Below are 18,736 nucleotides of genomic sequence, written 5' to 3' on the forward strand. Positions count from 1 at the left end.
ACTCCATCTCTGCCATCAGGGGTAAATCCCCGTGGATTAAAACCAAATCAAATATGGCAAATGGATGTAACTCATATTCCTCAATTTGGTAAGCAATGTTATGTGCATGTCATAGTGGACACTTATTCTAGATTTATTTTTGCCACAGCATGTACTAAGGAGAATACTCAACATGTAATTTCTCATTGCCTAGCAGCTTTTTCTGTTTTAGGGTGCCCTATGCAGATTAAAACAGATAATGCTCCAGCTTACGTAAGCTCTTCTTTTCAACAATTTTGCCAAGAGTTTAAAATTAATCATAAAACAGGAATTCCTTATAACCCCCAAGGTCAAGCCATTGTGGAACGAGCTCATTTATCTATTAAGCTTCAATTACAAAAATTAAAGGGGGGAATAGGGTTGTGACTCCCCAAAATAGCCTTAATCATGCCTTGTTTAAAATTTTTTAAACTGTGACGCAGAAGGTCACACTGCTGCTGAGAGGCAAATGTCTCCCTCAGTAACAGGCCCTTTAGGCAGAGTTTTGTGGAAAGATTTACAGACCGGTCAGTGGAAAGGCCCAGATCCAGTGATTATGTGGGGCAGAGGTCACGCTTGTATATTTCCAGAAGGTGCTTTTCATCCTATTTGGGTGCCTGAACGTGCTATCAGACATGGAAGAGATAGAACCCAGATTCAAGCGACTGAGGATCGACCCGGAGGAGTCCCTATCCAGAAGGAGGAGATATCGGAAAAGGATGAAGAAAGACCAGATTGAACCAGCCAAAAAGCTGATTTCATGGGAAGACGTGAAGAAGCTAACAACCCAGGCTTCCCGAATACTTCGAGACCTAGGAGAGAACAGGACCCCAGTGATGATGGTAGCAACAGTAATTGCCCTGCTGGGCTGTCAGGTAAAGGGGAATCAAGTAGATACTTACTGGACATATTTCCCAGATCCACCCCTGGTACATCCAGCTGTGTGGACTGGAGAATCTATTCCAGTATTTACTAATGACTCATTCATGATGGGAGGATTTACAGATACTCATATTACTCCCAATCATATGACTAGATTTAATTATTCTGGCTACAGTGCCCAATTACCTTTGTGTTGGTCACACGATAAACATGCTGGGTGTCTGAAAGTATCATTCGACGAAAAGACAGCGATTGGTATACCTAGACTGACAAATAATTCTATTTATAGGGACTTAAAACCTTATACTAGATCAGTAATTAAGATGGGACTTTCCCATAACAAGCCAGTCATTTCTGCAAAACCTCCACGGATACCCCACTGTCCAAATAGTTCTACAATTGAGATTGGCACCTTTCCTAGATGGATGGATTGTGAAAATACCTTTCCTGTACAACATAAGGTGTCTAAAGATAGTGGGTATATTTTAGACTGGTCTCCAAAAATTGATAAGAGACAATTACGAAGAAATTCTGCTATGACACCTGCATTGTTAGTAATATTTTGACTTATAGTGAAGGTGGTGTTCAAAAGGATGTTTGGCGTTTAATTGCTGCCTCAGAATTCTTACATTTTACAGATAAGCCTTTACCAAAATTTGTTGGCAAGAACTGTAAAGAGGGATCTTGTTATGGCTTACGAACCTGTGTCTAATCTCCTTTAATTATTGGAAATGTAAAAGTTAAATGGATAGATGACAGATATATTGTTACTTGTAATAACTGTAACCTAACCAATTGTATCACTAGGTATAATGGAGGAAAAGGAGTGCTGATACTTCATCAGCCCTCTTTTGTTTTATTACCTGCAAATATTTCAGAGCCATGGTATGCTGATGCTGGTTTACAAGTCTTACAGCAAATTCATGCCCAGTTAGCAAGACCTAAACGTGCTATTGGCGTTATAATTGTTGGTTTTTTGGTGCTAGTCTCTTTTATTGCCTCCACTGTCTCTGCATCTCTGACATTGTCTCAGAATATTCAGCACGCAAAATTTCTTAATAATTTAGCTCAAAATACTTCCAAGGCTCTGCGTAATCAAGTAAATATTGATGAAAGGATTGAAACTAAATTAAACGCCTTAGAGGTGACTGTTATAGACATAGGTAATGAACTTTCAGCCTTAAAATTTAAAGAAAGGCTTAAATGCCATGCTAATTATAAGTATGTGTGTGTTACAGCTGACAAATACAATGCTTCTCTCTAGGATTGGGAGAAGGTTAAAAACCATTTGTTAGATATTTTGCAAAATAGTAATAATAGCTTGGATATTCTGGAACTTCATCACCATATCCAAGACATTCAAAATAATAGAGCTGATTTTTTTGATCCTTCTTCTTTGGCTAACCAAATATTGAAGGACTTGAATGGATTCAACTCTGGAAATATTCTTAAACACTCAGCCTGGTACATTATTGGATTATTCTCTTTGCTGTTAGTGTTGTAATCATAGGATGGCGAGTCTTCGTAACAAGAATACAGAAACTCCAGAGAGTGAACCACCGCCTCATTTTTAAGAAAAGAAAGGGGAATATGTGGGAAGCCATTCTCACACGTGACTGGGCGACTCCCGGTTTGGGTCTGAGGCGCTCTGGCTGTGTCGGAGCTTTCCCGGCCCTCTCCTGATGAGAGAACCCGTCCGTGTGGGGGTGTGACTGACCACTCACCCCGGGGGCCCAATCACTGACCCTGACCTTGGAGTGCAGCCCCCCTCAACCTTCATTGGATGGAATTCTCCCCTGAATTTCTTGTTCCCCAATAATAGGCTTCTCCCTGGTGTGCTCTCTCTCTCTCTCTCTCCTGCTAGCCCTGAGTAATCCTTGCTGCCCTACTGGTGGTTCGAGGTGGGAGCCAGAGAGGGGAGCCATCTTGGACCTGATCATAGAATAAGGTAACTGAGTCTGTGTGTTTTATTTCAATCTCGCTAGCTAACTTTTATGCCAAGAACCTCATTAATGAAACCATTGCGCTAGCCGCATGGTGGAGTTGGATATAAAGATCAATAAAATGTTGGGATTGGATAGAGCGTTGCCTGGCATATACAAGGTACTGGGTTCAATCCCTAGCACTACACACACACATACACACAGAAATTATAATGTTTATACTCAGTTAAGAAACTGAAAAGGCAAACTATGAACTGAAAGAAAAATTTGAAACATGTTTGTTTGAAAATGCTTTATATCAGCATACAATGAACTCTTAAAATTAATATGAAGGAAAAACAAAAAATGGCCAAAGCATGACAAATATGCACATGAAAAGATGATCTGCATCTTCAGTCTTTAGTGAAATACAAACTAGATCCACAACAAAATATAACCTACCAGAATAGCTAAAAAAAAAAAGTTCAATAATAACCAAGTGTCAGTTAAAATGTTAAACAACTGGAACTTTCTTACATTGCTGATGTGAATATAAAATGATACGACTACTCTGGAAAACAATTTAGCAGTTTCTTTAAAAGTTAAATAGTGTCTCATGCCTATAATCTCAACTACTTGGGAGGTTGAGGCAGAAGAATCACTGAAACCCAGAAGTTTAAGGCCATCCTGAGCAACAGAAAAAAGGTAAACATTGGGGCTAGGGATGTAGTTTGGTGGGTGAATATGTGCTTAGCATGTATGAGGCCCTGGGTTCAATCCCCAGCACCTTCTCCCTCCAGAAAAAAAGAAAAGTTAAACATATACCTGCCATTCAGTCCATTATTTCACTCTCATTTACCCATGAAAAATAAAAGCATATGGGCACACAAAAGACTTACAAACAAATTCAGAACCATTTCATTGGAAAGAACCTTAAACTGAAAGTAACCCAAATGTTCACTTCCAGGTGAATGCATGACACCAAATTGTGGTTCATCCATATAGGGTGGAGTGTTACTCATCAATTGAGCTGTTAGTACTGGCAACAATTGGGAGGAATCTCAAAATAAGCATGGTGAGCTCAAAAGGCCAGATAAAAATGAGTGCACTCATATGGTTCAAGTTTCATTAAATTCAAGAAAATGCAAACAAAGCTATGGAATATAAAGTAGATCAAAAAGATGTATAAGGAAGCTTTTGAAAATGAGAGGTATGTTTAATTATTATGGTTTCATCAGCATGTGTTAGTGATAATCAAAACTTATCAAAATGCATTATGCAGCTTATTATATTGCAACTATACCTCAATAAAGTAATTTTAAAGACTTTTTCTAAAATTACAAGACAAACTTTTGTTTCTGACCCTGATGGAGTAACAAGGGTCATGGTTGTCCCACTACAAAGAACTAGAAGTTCGGGCAAAACACACAAAAGAATTGTTTTCAAACAATGAATACCAGAGAGTACAAAACTATTATTCCTAAGGATGAAAAAATAAGTGAAGTTAACTCTATGGTTGCTCAATCTTTTTGTTTGGAAATATTTTGCTAATGGTGTGTGTAGGGGATTAAACACAGATCCCACCATGCTGAGAATGAAGAGAAATTGGAGTTCACAGGGAAGCAGTTGGGGGTTAAGAAAGTTTCACAGAGGCAGAGCTAAGCAGAAAAAGAACCTCAAGCAAATCCCTGTTAGCCTTTGTTTAGTATTATGGGCAGTAATTGTAGGCAGATAGGGCATTGCTGGAAGAAATAGGTTTACTGGTGGTATTGAAGCCAGATTTAAAATTAGGCAGTCAGTGTAGTTGGGTAAATTGAGTCTAATATCGAGTGAAATCTACAATGGAGGCCATGTTGGGAATAAATTTCCGGAGAAGTTGAGCAACTCTTGAAATGTTAATGAAGTCCCAAGAAAAAGACCCAAAGTCCATCCCAAAGAAATGTTAATGAACAGCCCCAGCAGATTTGAAGATAGCCCATCCCAAAGAAATGTTAATGAAGTCCTTCCAGCCCAGATTACTTCTTTGGCCCACCTGTGTCCCACCCCTCGGGCCTTCCCATCACCGAAAACTATAAAATGGAGAGACAACCGCACTTCCACAAATTCCATCTCTTGGGTCCCCTTCTTCCTCCAGAAGTCTTTTCTGCTGTCCTTTAATAAACTTGTAATTTTCCACTCTGACCTTGCCTCGGCGTGCTTCTCTGGTGTTATTCTTCAATATTGGGGAAGCAAGGACTCGTCACCGGTCAACAGCGGTAACAGTATGCCTTTGGAGTCCATATTTTATCCCCGGTGAGCAGAGTGCTATCTTACCCTGCTTCCTGAATGTCATGTCCCCAGCCACTTTCCTCTACACCCTTACACCATTATGTTCTGCCTCACTCCAGCCCAGAGCTATGAAGTTTCTCATTGTGGATTAAACCTCTGATACAGCAGCCAAGATGAACTTTTCCTCCTCTAAGTTGTTCTTGTCACTTATTTTTGTCACAGCAAAAAAAAAAAAAAAAAAAAAAGCTGACTGAAACATTCTTGCCCCCAGACCTACAGGGGTATGGTGGTTGAAAGCTTAGAGAACAATAGCCAATCTAAATGAGGCCTCTGGAGCAAGCGACATTCACCCTGTCCCTGCACCTTACCCCACCCCCCACACTTTCACCCCCAGAATACCTACTGAAGCTACTAAATTGTTTAAATAATGCAAAACTCCTCAGCACTATGCTTGACTCTTAGTGCTGCTGTGTAGCAAATATGAGCATGTGGATCAATCACTATTGACTGAAACCGAAGTCACAGGACAGGCTTTCTTATTCCAAGGCAAAACTCCTGTAGCCCTCAACTCCAAGTCCAGGTCCCTTGGAAATAGCCTGGGAAGAAATAGAGTTGAAAAGACAGTTGCATCCCAGAAAAGCAACCCCCCCCCCTTCCCATAACTGCCTAGGTTTGCCTTATTAGTTATCACAGACAGAAACTGGAAACTCCCTCTCTCAGGAGAGAAAAGGCCGATCTGTAGTAGAAAATGCTTTCCATCTTCCCAGTTCTGGGTTGTGGGGCCAGCACTCCACTGCTGTGCCAACCTGCCTCTGTTGCAGCAAAATCCCTAACTTTCAGGATTGTTGGGGAAAGTATCCAGGTACTCTCGCCCATGCCCCACACAGGCGACGGGATTGGGGTCCTTCCTAGAGTGGGCTGGCTGTAAATAAAAGCTAAGAAAGAGAAAACGAAAAAAAAAAAAAAACAAAAACCTCACAGTACACGGGAAATAATTTTTTGAAAGTGGGAGCAGGAGATGGCTCTTTGATCTTAGGGATCAAGCTTTCACACTGGAAAGACAGCGATGGACCCCGCGGCTTGCTTTATTTATATGGGGGAACATCAAAGGTTTTCGTTGGAAAGTTCTTGGCCAAATAAGGTAGGAAGTGGGCAGTCCTGTTCCCAACAGGTTACACCCAACTCCGGAGCTATGAGAGCTGTCTCACTAGTACAGTGAAGACAGAGATCTCAGGCCTTGGGCAATCTGATATGCTTGGGAAATCCAGGATAGTTCCCAAGGAAAAATCTAAGTCCCCATGGCTCAGGACCAAGTAAATACCCCTCAAGTAGCTCACGGGTGGCTCCCCACAAGGTACCCCTGTGGCACTGCAATGGAGTTAATTCAAACCTATTTACATCCAGGGTCCTTAGCCTGGCCACACAGCCATTGCTGTGAGGAATCGGATTTGAGGCTTTATAAGCCTGAAGATATTGATTTGAGGTTCTCTAAAGGAAAAACAAAACAAAACTGTATAAATGTGATCGGGCTGGAGACCCACCCCCACTTGCTCTAGTAAAGTAGGCCTTCAAAGATGAAGCCTTATTAAATAAAACTTAATTAACAAATGGGTGATTGTCCCCACTGCTTCTCCATTTTTAAAAAGAAATTTTGTAGATGGACAGCATTTTATTTGTTTTTATGTGGTGCTGAGGATCAAACCCAGTGCCTCACATGTGCTAGGCAAGTGCTCTGCCGCTGAACTACAGCCCCAGCCCCACTTCTCCATTTGATGGTCAAATTTTGGTTGTTCTTAAACTTGGAAGAATGCATGACCCTTTTCCATGGATCGTGCAAATTTCAAGCTGAGGTCCTATTCACTAAAACTGCCATGCTAATACTCAGCATTATTGAAATTACTAACTCCATCCAATCAGAAGCTGGTAAATAATTCACTAGTATAGATTTGGCTAATATATTCAGCTCAATGCATATTTACACAGCTTCTCAGCCACAGTTTTCCTTTGTTTTTGAAGGGACACAATACAGTGTTACTAGGCTACCCACAGGGAAATAGCTTGGCCATCACATAGTGTCTGCAGACAGTGCAGTAGCTCAAGTAGGACACTATACTGAAAATTCCCTTCTCTGAGGAGTCATGTGCGGTAAGGATATTCAAATCCAACATCATTTAGAACTTCTTGTGTTCTGCCAGCAACATAATCCTCATTAAGTTTTTCTTAATCTCACTGATGCTGCTATTTATAAGTCAACCCACCCCTTAAATGGGGTCCCCTCCAACAAAAGCTTCCAGAATCTATGCAAGTCATTTCTTTTAGTACCTTCAGAGATTCCTCACTATAGTGGCTCTGGCAACTTCCTTTCTACCTCCTGAAGTCTCTGAACCACTCCCAAGGCCAAAAGTTGCCCATAAACTGTTTTCTCAGGCTGTGCTGAGAGGTAAACAAATTGCTCACCACCCATGAGGACAGCCCAGAAACAGAACCTACACAGACTCTGAGCCTGTGACTCTCATTACTGCCCATTTTTTCGTGGGTCATAGAAATATTGTCCCAGAGTGCAGCTGACTGCTAAGGCCTTCTTGATACAGGATGGATCCAAATCTGGGCTCTCTGTAGAACAGAATGACTCCGTTGTCCCTGATCCCTTGCCAAATGTCACTCTTCCTCTAGGCCCCTTGGTTACCTGGGAAGCCCCCTGGGAATAAGAGTGGAAGCTCACAGACTGTGTGGACAGCATGGCCACCATCTTATAAACCAAGCCCAGTGGAATATAGCTGCTCTCCAACCCTCAACTGCCACGTTCCTGAAAAAGGATGGGTCCCAAGGGTCAGCACAACTGGCCAAACTTCAAGCAGTTTTCATAGCACAGGATACCCTGCTTAGCAAAGGGCTGGCTGCCCATTTACAGATTGGTCATCACCTAAGAATTGTTCCCTCCTCTTCATGGTAAAGAATTCTGAGAATTTCTTGCCTTAAAAAGATACAAAATATAAATCAAAGTCACACACATAGGCTGGGGTGGTGGCTCAGTGGTAGAGCACTTGCCTAGCATGTGTAAGGCACTGGGTTCGATTCTCAGCACTGAATATAAATAAACAAATAAATAAAAGTCTATCAACAACTAAAAAAATATTTTTAAAAAAGTCACACACATGTCCACATATACTAAACCCAACATGCAAGGCCTCACCAGACATGCTCTAACCCTTCAGAATTCTAGACATTACCAAAAGCATAACTCTCACTTCTCAATATGCACAATGCTAGGCTTTTGGAAACTGCCTTCAATAGAACACTTCATCTCCCACAGATGAAGTGGGATGCCATGGTCTCTCCTAGTACTTTCTCCATTTCAGTAAAAGGACCCCTATATGGGTATCTTGCCCCAGGTTTAAATCTCTTTGTTGGACAACTCATCTTAAACCAACTTCTCGGGCTGGGGATGTGGCTCAAGCGGTAGCGCGCTCGCCTGGCATGTGTGCGGCCCGGGTTCGATCCTCCAGCACCACATACCAACAAAGATGTTGTGTCCGCCAATAACTAATAAATAAATAAATATTAAAAAAAAAAAAAAAAAAAAAAAAAAAAATAAACCAACTTCTCTTTTCTCTTTTTTGGCATTGAGGGTTGAACCCAGGGGGACTTTACCACTGAGCTACATCTCTAGCGGTTTTTTTAAAATTTGTTTTTTAGTTGTAGTTGGACACAAAACTTTTATTTTACTTATTTATTTTTATGTGGTGCTGATGATCGAACCCAGTGCCTCGCATTTGCTAGGTGAGCACTCTACCTCTGAGCCACAACAACCCCAGCGGCCCCCCCCCCGCCCCCACCCAGCCCTTTTTATTTTGAAACAGGTTCTTGCTAAATTGCTTAGGGGCTTGCTAAATTTCTAAGGCTGGACTTGAACTTGCAATTCTCCTGTTTTGAAACTGCTGGAAATTACAGGTGGGGTCATTGCACCCAGCTTACACTAACTTTTGAAATTACTTTCCAACACATTTTTCCTATTTTCAAATTCTCAAAAAGGAGAATTTGAAGACTCATTATATATGAGGTGTATTAATGTCACCCCCTATCTTTGTAGTTTTCAATTCTAACCCCATCTTTTAAGGGCAAGGGACAGATTCATGGTACCTACTGGAACCTATTAACAGAGATTGTCTCATGGGTCAGATACCTGCCTCTTGGCCCCAACAGGGCCTGAATTTCCTCTACCCTCAAAACTCAGGTTGTAAATAGTGGATGGTTAATCCAAGCTCTTCCTCTGATTCTATAAAGGAAATAAAAGTTGGTTGCCCAGGGCCATTCACAGAGAGTATAGAGTACCAAGAGGGGAGATAGAAAACTCCACTTAGCGAAAAACCTATTCAAGAGATAATAAAATCAATGCCAGATCCTATAATAGGCCAGATAGTTCCTCCTTTGTAATGATACATACTGGAGGAAAATCACCACCAGGCAATAAAAGCCGGTCAAGTGCAGCTGCACACCGTTCCACTGGGTGTTGCTCTTGTTACTGTTGGTCTACACAGTGGAGGGACGCACTTTCCAACCAAGTCATTGTTTCAACCAAACATGGCCTGTGTACTAATGCAGGCTGCATATTTTCATTTCCTAAGAATGGCCAATTCAAGCCCTATGGCCCAAGGCCTTGCCAGTTTGCTTGACACCAGTCAAACCAACACATAAAACAAAAAGCCCACAATAATTGGCTAAATTGGAGGGCCTGCCTATAGTTAAATGCTGACTCCTTGACTTCAGCCACAAGTCTTTTCACTGGCAGACTGACACTGAATTAACAGCATGTACCTAAAACAGACCATGTGATTTAAAACCTATTTGCTGTAGAACTCCACTCATTAACTATCTGGGCAAAACCTTGGATTGTGAGGGGCTTTTAGATTCAATCACCCTTAGTTAGGACTATAATAATGCCAATTGGGTCCTGGTGCTTCCATCCAATTGCTCAGTATCTCAGATGCCAGCATTGCTTTTGCTGGCAATGCACTCACAAAGCCCCTGGACTTAAAAGATATTTGCAAGTCAAACTCAAAAGCCCACCATTGCCTTCAACTTCTACAAACAGCTCTGTATTTTTTTTTAATATTTATTTTTCAGTTGTAGTTGGACACAATACCTTTTTTTATGTGGTGCTGAGGATCGAACCTAGGGTCTCGCACGTGCAAGGCAAGTGCTCTACCGCTGAGCCACAGCCCAGCCCCAGCTCTGTCTTATAATACCATACAGCCACAAAAACATGACTCATATCAACGTGAGTGGGTATCCATCTGGGATAGATACATCAGTCCAAACCCCAGACATCATCCTGCTGACCAGGAGCCCACCACTGCAGATGGCATCTCCTCAGACACCACTACTGCCCCAGGACTTCAACCCAGGCACAGGATCACTGCTTATGCCGTGCCCATGGGATGCTTCCCCTAGGCCTCAAGTTATACACAGAACAGTTATTGCTCTTCTTTAGATATGGGGGATTATGTTACTTTTCCTGAGATCAAGGTTTGCTTAGTTCATTATTCTAGAATCCTCCTTGCTTCTGGCAAAAATGTACACCCCTACATTCTCATGCCTCAAGGGAAATCTTGTAGATGTTATCACTACCTGTGTGTTTTATTTTGTTCAGGCTGAGTGGCTTACAAACAATATAAACATATTTCTCACAATTCAGGAGACTAGAAAGTGCACGATCCAGGCATCAGCATATTTGGTGTCTAATTAGGGCCCACTTCCTCAAAAATAGCAGTCTTCTGGCTGTGAACTCACTTGGCAGAAGGGGCAAGGGAGCTCTCTGGGGTCTTATTTATAAGGGCAAATTTCTACAAAATTCCCAACCTCCTAATAGCATCACATTATGGGGGTTAGAATTTCAATATGAATTTTGTAGGGGCACAAACATTCAGTCTATAGCACTGTTCCATTCTATTTGGCAGTGGCAGGGGTGCTTTGGCTTGAACCCAGGGGCACTTAACCTCTGAGCCACATCCCCAGCCCTTTTTCTTTTTTGAGACAGTGTCTCACAAATTTGCTTAGAGCCATGATAAGTTGCTGAGGCTGGTTCTGAACTTGTGATCCTCCTGCCTCAGCTTCCAAGCTGCTGGTATTATAAGTATGCCCCACCATGCCTGGTGGTACTGTTCATTCTAAAAATTAATGGATATTATTCTTTCCCCAGGAGGCAACTGCCTCCTATTGGTTCAACCCTCAACTCCCTAAAGAGAAAACCTCATGCTCCCCACTACATTCTCCCCCCCTCACTCTTTTCCCCAGTCTTGTCACATGACCTCCCTCCCTGTATCTCCAACCATGACCACAATGACCCCTTCTCCTTGGGTACAAACCAGCTACGAAAATTTACATATACCTTACTGAACTACGACTTCATACCCTCCAACAATAGAGGACTTGCCAACTTGACCTAAGGAATACACCAAGATATCACTGTCATGAAAAATATAGCATACTTTATAATATATTTTACAACTCAACCAGGAAATTGTTAGAGATCTTAAAAATTTCAGATGTGTAGGGGCTGGGGATGTGGCTCAAGCGGTAGCACGCTAGCCGGGCATGCGTGCGGCCCGGCTTCGACCCTTAGCACCACATACAAACAAAGATGTTGTGTCCGCCGAGAACAAAAAAATAAATATTAAAATTCTCTCTCTTTAAAAAAAAAAATAACTTTAGGAAAAATTTACTAACTGGTACTGTTGTATACTCCAATCTCAGTACTCCCTTTAAAAAAAAAAATTCAGATGTGTTTTTATGACTAACACCATATTGGTTATGGGCAGTTTATAAGGACCACCTATACTTCTATTGTTTTCCTCCCTTTTATTTTCATACTAAATGTTTTTAAGTGATTTCAAAACAAATTATGCTCTACTAAAATTTTCCCCTATTATTCAAAACAAACATCTTAATTACTGAGCTCAAAACTGATGTCAATCATGAAGCATCAACTGTAATATGATTTTTTTAAGTGCTATTTTGATCCAATTTTAAGGCCCTGGCTAGACACTGGTTAATTTCTCCTATGAGTGGCTAAGTTCACACCCCAATTACTTCCTTTAATAGGCTCTCACACTTCAGGTCACTGTGTACCTATTCTGATCATCCCAGGAAAAAATGTCAGACAATCAGGGACAGTCATGAAATGAAATTATTCAAACTAGCCAATCTGCAGGGGAGTTCTGGAAATCTAGCTAACCTTACTCCCATTTGCCATACTTTGGCTGCCTTCAAAAGCTCTAGGTTGCTGCTGCTCTATCCTTGAGTGCGACCCTGTGTGGCCCAGCATGGTGGGTTTTCTCCTATATAGAATTGTATCAAAGAGTTCTGCCTTTCTTTCCCCCCCCCCCCCATGTAAGCAGCAAAGAGGCGTTTATTGGGAGCTAGCTCTGTCCTCTGCGTGCACATAGCAACTGGTGACGCTGAGAGGCCCTGAGCCCAGGGTTTGTAGCAGTTTTATACACTCTTTGGGGAAGGCAGGGACTTCACATACATCATAGCATCTCTTAGCATATCATCACACACAGAGGGAAAATCATAAAACAACTCTAAAACATGATTAGCACATTCACTGGCGGGAACAAGTTGGGTAGGAGTGATTGGTTACTACAGGAGGGGGATTTGTTTGAACTGATTGGTTTAAGCCACTAGGGGAGTATGTGTTGAACTACATGGTTTCCCAACATGTTGTCAACCACCTAAACTACTGGGAGGGTCATCCGGAGGCGTCCCAGGTATTTTCCCTGTCTCATGCTGATTGGTGGTTGCTAGGGAGTTGCTATGGGTCCTCACCTAGCCTGACTGAGTCAGGGACACCTGGCGCCACAGATCTCTCCTGTTATTTGCAGACAAACATCTCAGCAGGGTGGGTATGTGCCTAGGAGTGCTCTGCGGGTTTTTCTAAGGACAAGGGCCATGCCCCCTTCCTTGGACAGGCTTTGCTCTGAGGTAGAGGCTGGTTTCTCAAAAATGGAGTCATATCAGTTTCTCACTGTCAACAATCCAAATTTTCATGCACAGAAAATGTTGTTAAATCTGTAAAGCAGGAACCAATACTGCAACATAAAGGAGGAACTGCTGGGCTGGGGCTGGGGCTCAGTGGTAGAGCGTTTGCCTAGCAGGTGTGAGGCACTGGGTTTGATCCTCAGCACCACATAAATAAATAAAATAAAGGTATTGTGTCCATCTACAACCCAAAATAAATAAAACAAAAAAAGAACTGCTGAAACACAAGTGACAAGGCCTAATTGCAAACTCTATAATGAGCAAAAGGATATAGACAAGAAAAACATCACTGTGTGTGAGAAACTGATGTGACTCCATTTTTTAAAAAAACAGCCTCTACCTCAGAGCAGGGCCTGTCCAAAGGGGGGCGGGGACGGGGGTGGGGATGACCCAGTGTTCCTAGGCACACAGCCACCCTGCTGAGTCATTTGTCTGTAAATAACAGGAAAAGCCTGGGGAGCCAGATACCCCTAACTGCAGTGACCAGACAGCCTTGACTCAGCAATGCAAGACCAAAGAATGCTTGAGACCTAATTTCAGACCACAGCAACAACCAATCAGAGTGAGACAGGGAACATATCTGAAATGCCAGGTGACCCTCCCAGTAGTTCCAGTGATTGATAACATGTTAGTAAACTGTGCAGTTTAGCATGTACACCCCTCTCGGCCTAAACTAATCAATTCAAATGTATCCACCACTTGAAGTCACCAAGTGCCCAACTTGTTCCCACCAGTGAATGTGCTAATCATTGTTGAGTTGTTTGATTTTCCCGTGGTATGAAATTATTTGCTGTGTGATATTGTGATGCTTAGAATATCCCTCAAAAAACCTATAAATCCTCACCGAACGATGGACCAGGACTCATTCCTCGGGTCGCTGCGTCGAAAATGGTTGTGAGTTCAGGCTCGAGCTTGCAATAAAGACTCTTGTGTGATTGAACTGGATTCGGCTCCTGGAGGTCTACTGGGGTTCCACGAATCTGGCATTACATGTGATTCTGCTTATATTAAACTCTAAGAAACGTAAAATCTGTAGTGACAGAAAAAAGTGATTACTTACAACTGGAGAAGTTGCTTGGGATGACTAGGAAAGGGCTTAAAGAAAATTTTCAGGGATGAAAATATTCTGTACATAGAATATGGTGGTGGTTACTTGGCTGTGTGTACCTTTGACATCATTTGTTAAACTGTACACAAAATAGGTGTAGTGTTAAACACCTGTAACCCCAGTTACTTAAGAGGTTGAGGCAAGAGGCTTGAAAGTTTAAGACCAGCCTGGGCAACTTAATGAGACCCTGTCTCAAAATAGGAATAAAAACAAAAAAGGACTGGGCATATAGCTCAGTGGTAGAGCACCCCTGGGTTTAATTCTTGGTACCAAAAAAAGAAAATAAATAAACTGTACACTTAAATGTGTGCATATTATACGTTGTCACAAGCTGGTCGGGCTGGCAACTAAAAAAAAAAACCACACAAGCCCAGAAATACCTTTTTGGGGGGTCAGGGACACCTCTGAAATCTCAGGTATTAGCTCCAAATGCTGGAAGGCAAGGGGAGCAAGGGAGGCAAGAGGTTAGAGAGCACATACTGAACCCCTCTATTTATTTAGGGGAAAGATGGTCCAAAGAAAGTTTCACTCAAATAAGGCAAGGAATTGGGTTTCAAAGGGTGGAGTCTTGCTTGCTGATGTCTTGTGGTCAGTAGGTTGATTGACATAAAGCCACACCCATCTCTGGTGTTGTGTGGGACCACAGGCAGAGGAGAAAAGGCACACATATGTCGCACAGCGCAATCAGGCAGTAATGTCAGGCCAGTCCCCTCAAATGCTCAGATGAGGATAGCTCATACACATAGCCCATAGCTGGCTTGCAATAATATGTAAATTTTATTTGAGAATAATTTTGTGTCTATATAATAGCAATGAACACTCAAAAACTAATTTTTTTAAAGAGAGAGAGAATTTATATATATATATAAACTGAAATATATATATTTTAGTTTCCAGTGGACACAACATCTTTATTTTATTTTTATGTGGTGCTGAGGATCGAAAATGCCAGGTGAGCGCGCTACCGCTTGAGCCACATCCCCAGCTCGAAAACTGAAGATTTTAAATTCCATTATAATACCATCAAACAACATAATATGTCGAGATAATTTTTTGCAAAATATGCACAAGCCCTATATACTGAAAATTTAAATTTGAGATTATTTCACTTTTTATATGATAGCTTGGAGTTTTACACTTAAATTTTTAAAATGCTGGTCAGTATGTATTGGAACAGTTATTTTTGCTTGGTGAATAAAAATTTTTGTTAATGCAAGAATGTTTTACTTAATTTTAATAATACGTTTACTTTTTTTTTAACTGCTGGGAATTGAACTGCGTTACCACTCAGTTACATCCCCACCATTTTTATTTTTAAAAAATATATTTTAGTTGTAGATGGACACAATACCTTTATTTATTTATCTTTATGTGGTGCTGAGAATCCTACCCAGGGCCTCACACATGCTAGGTGAGCACGCTACCACTGAGCCACACCACTTGTGATTTTCCTGCTTCAGACACCTTAGTTGCTGGGATTACAGGCAAGCACAACTGTGCCTGGTTTAAGTTTTTTATTTACTTTTACAATTAATTTTGGCATGGTAGTTTCTGACTTCAGTATCTTGCCCAAAATTAAAAAGACTGGGCCTTATCTTTCTTGAAGAATTATAAGCTTTCTGGTGTTTCTAAATCATTGATATTGTGGTGAAGCACTTGGATTGCTCATCAAGTACATGGAAGATATCAAATTTTCCTTTTTTCTTTTGGCCTGGAGGAGTCCATCTTCCTTATTTATTTATTTTTTAAAATGTATTTGACATTTACTATCACATCAAACAATGTAGATATCAGTGAAAACAATACAAAGTATTCTAATCATCTATCATTTTCTTTGCAGCTTTGTTTTTTGCTAGTATCTGGTGTGTGTTTAGTAATGAACATAATTAAAATTGGCCACTAAAACTTCAGTCTTTCATTCTCAATGTTCTTTACCAAACATAATCCAAATGAAGTTTAACTGGCTTAAAGTAGATACATTAATTGGTAGTGTCTAAAGGAGCACTTCTAGAAAAGCCACAGTATTTTTCTTGAATGTTTTTACATAAAACACAAGATTCTCTTAAAATGTCCAAATTTTGACTATGTACTCTAAACTGTCTGAAGCCACACTCACAAGATGTGCTTAATGGGTTTAAGCTAATGATCATACTGTTCTTTCCTAACATGGTGAAGATATAAACACCTTTGGGACTTAACAATGGTTCTTCCAGTTTATTATGTCACCTACCTTAACAGTGACCACACAATGTCATTAAGTCAACACAGCTAAGGATGCATTATGGGGTATTTTTATCGTTGTGAATTTCTTAGACTTCGTGTGATGACCAAATACTTTTTAAAGGTCAGTAAGAGCTCTAGCTCATTCTACCAGGAAGTATAGATCTGTCCTAAAGATTAATCAGTTGCAATTGTAGCAAATGGCTTTATCCTTAAAAATCATCAAGACTTTCATAGGCAAGATACTTCACAACAAATATTCTGGCTTTCCAACAAGCATTAATGACTGCAAGGTAGGAACTGAGTACATGGCAGTGGGCTGCTTCTGGGAGATGGTAAGGGAAGGGCCTTTGGCCATCACAGGTACTTTGCCCAAGGGAATCCATAAGTTAACATTAACTCAGCTCAATTAGTTCCTTTGGCCAGACCACCTACAAAAGCCACTGTCTAGTCTTATATGCTTCTAGTGCAACAACAATAATAGCAAACCTGTCAGCACATAAGTATTTTTCGTTACCCCTCAGCCGCTGGCAGGATTTCGATGGAGTCTGTGAAATAGTAATGCAGCTGGCCCAAGGTGAATCAGGGTTGGCAGGGCCCTTTCCTCCTCCAATCTTCCTAGTGGTCAAGAGCCCAAGTCCTCAACTGGGTCTCAACCCCTGGGACAGCCTGGAGTCTGCTAGATCTGGCTCCCTTTACTCCAGGCCCCGAGAAGAGCTGTTCCCAATACCGCGCATAAGGGGATTGAGGTTTAGAGCTACATAATCCTCGTACCAAGCACTATTTTGGGTTTATTCAAGTAACTAAACTTGGGGAGCACCCACCGTCTCTTATATCGAAGGCCTCCATCTTCCTTTTGAGAATCTCCCAATCTGTTTTTCACTATTGACTCAGCTAGCCAAATCTGCCAGATTTAGGTGTTCTAAATCTTAAGGATGATTGTCAACCTCCAATATTCAGTCAAAAATCTCAGGTGGGGTCTGGGGATGTGGCTCAAGCAGTAGCTCGCTCGCCTGGCATGCATGCGGCCTGGGTTCGATCCTCAGCACCACATACCAACAAAGATGTTGTGTCCGCCAAGAACTAAAAAATAAATATTAAAAATTCTCTCTCTCTCTCTCTCTCTCTCTCTCTCTCTCTCCTCTCTCACTCTCTCTTTTAAAAAAAAAAAATCTCAGGTGGTTTTTTCAGGTTTTTCAAAACATGAAAAAGCTATAACCATAGCAATGTGACAAAAAAAATAATCACATGGTGTCCAAAGTGACACTGTCTACAGCCCAGTGTCTGTTAAATGTTGTGCCCTTCAATATAAATGTAGAAAAGTCTGGCCCAATTCAAAGATTTTGGGTTGGGGATCAAACTCCGGGCCTTGTACGTGCTAGGCAAATGCTCTACTACTGAACTACATCCCCAGCCCTTCAAAGATCTAATTTTAAAAGAGCAGATACCTTCTTAGATGACTATCTCAACAATGGGCAGGACAATAATTGTAACCTTTGGCTAGGATTCTTTGGAGTATTAGGCAAGCAAATGTACTTAAAATATTTACATGTTGTCCAGCACATCATGTCTAGCCAATGCAGTCACTGTACGATAATCCCTTTTAAGAAATTCAGTCCTATTCTACAAATGAATATAATGGCATCACAACCCAAAGTCACAAAACAGAAGTAGGGCTGAAACTAGAGTTAGTTCACTCCTTATGAAATCTAAACAGCACAAAAAGTGTCAGTACACCAAAGGACCAAAGATCAGAGTGCTCTGGATGCCCACACCACTCCAAAGTCAGAGCCAGTCAGAGATGTCATGAGTATGACCATATATACCCAGGAACAAACATTTATAAGAACTTTAAGGAGATCCCTCCTCCTATCAAGGGAAGGGCTTCAGAGTGACCCCTGGCTCCCATCTTTCACAATGTATCGACATGCAGAATGCTGAGTTTACCAAGAATCTAGACTGGATTACTCATCACTGATTTCTATGAATGGACAAGGAAAGATTTCATGAAGGAGGTGGTGTTCAGAGTTTACCTGGAAAGTCTTTCCTAGAAAAGACTTGGAAAAAGTACCATAAGAATAGTGGTAAACTTCCTTTCTTCCTTCCTTTCTCTCCTTTCCCTCTCTTTCTTTCTCATTCTGAAGACTGAACTCAGGGTCTTGCATGTGCTAACCAAGTATTCTATCACTACACATTTGACCCCTAGCAGTTATCTCTAATGAATTAAGAGAGTGTGCTGCTAGTACTGGGGTAGGGTCAGAGCTAGATCTATTTCCTA

Source organism: Urocitellus parryii, chromosome 6 (assembly GCF_045843805.1).
Source record: "Urocitellus parryii isolate mUroPar1 chromosome 6, mUroPar1.hap1, whole genome shotgun sequence".
NCBI classification, from domain to species: Eukaryota; Metazoa; Chordata; class Mammalia; order Rodentia; family Sciuridae; genus Urocitellus; species Urocitellus parryii.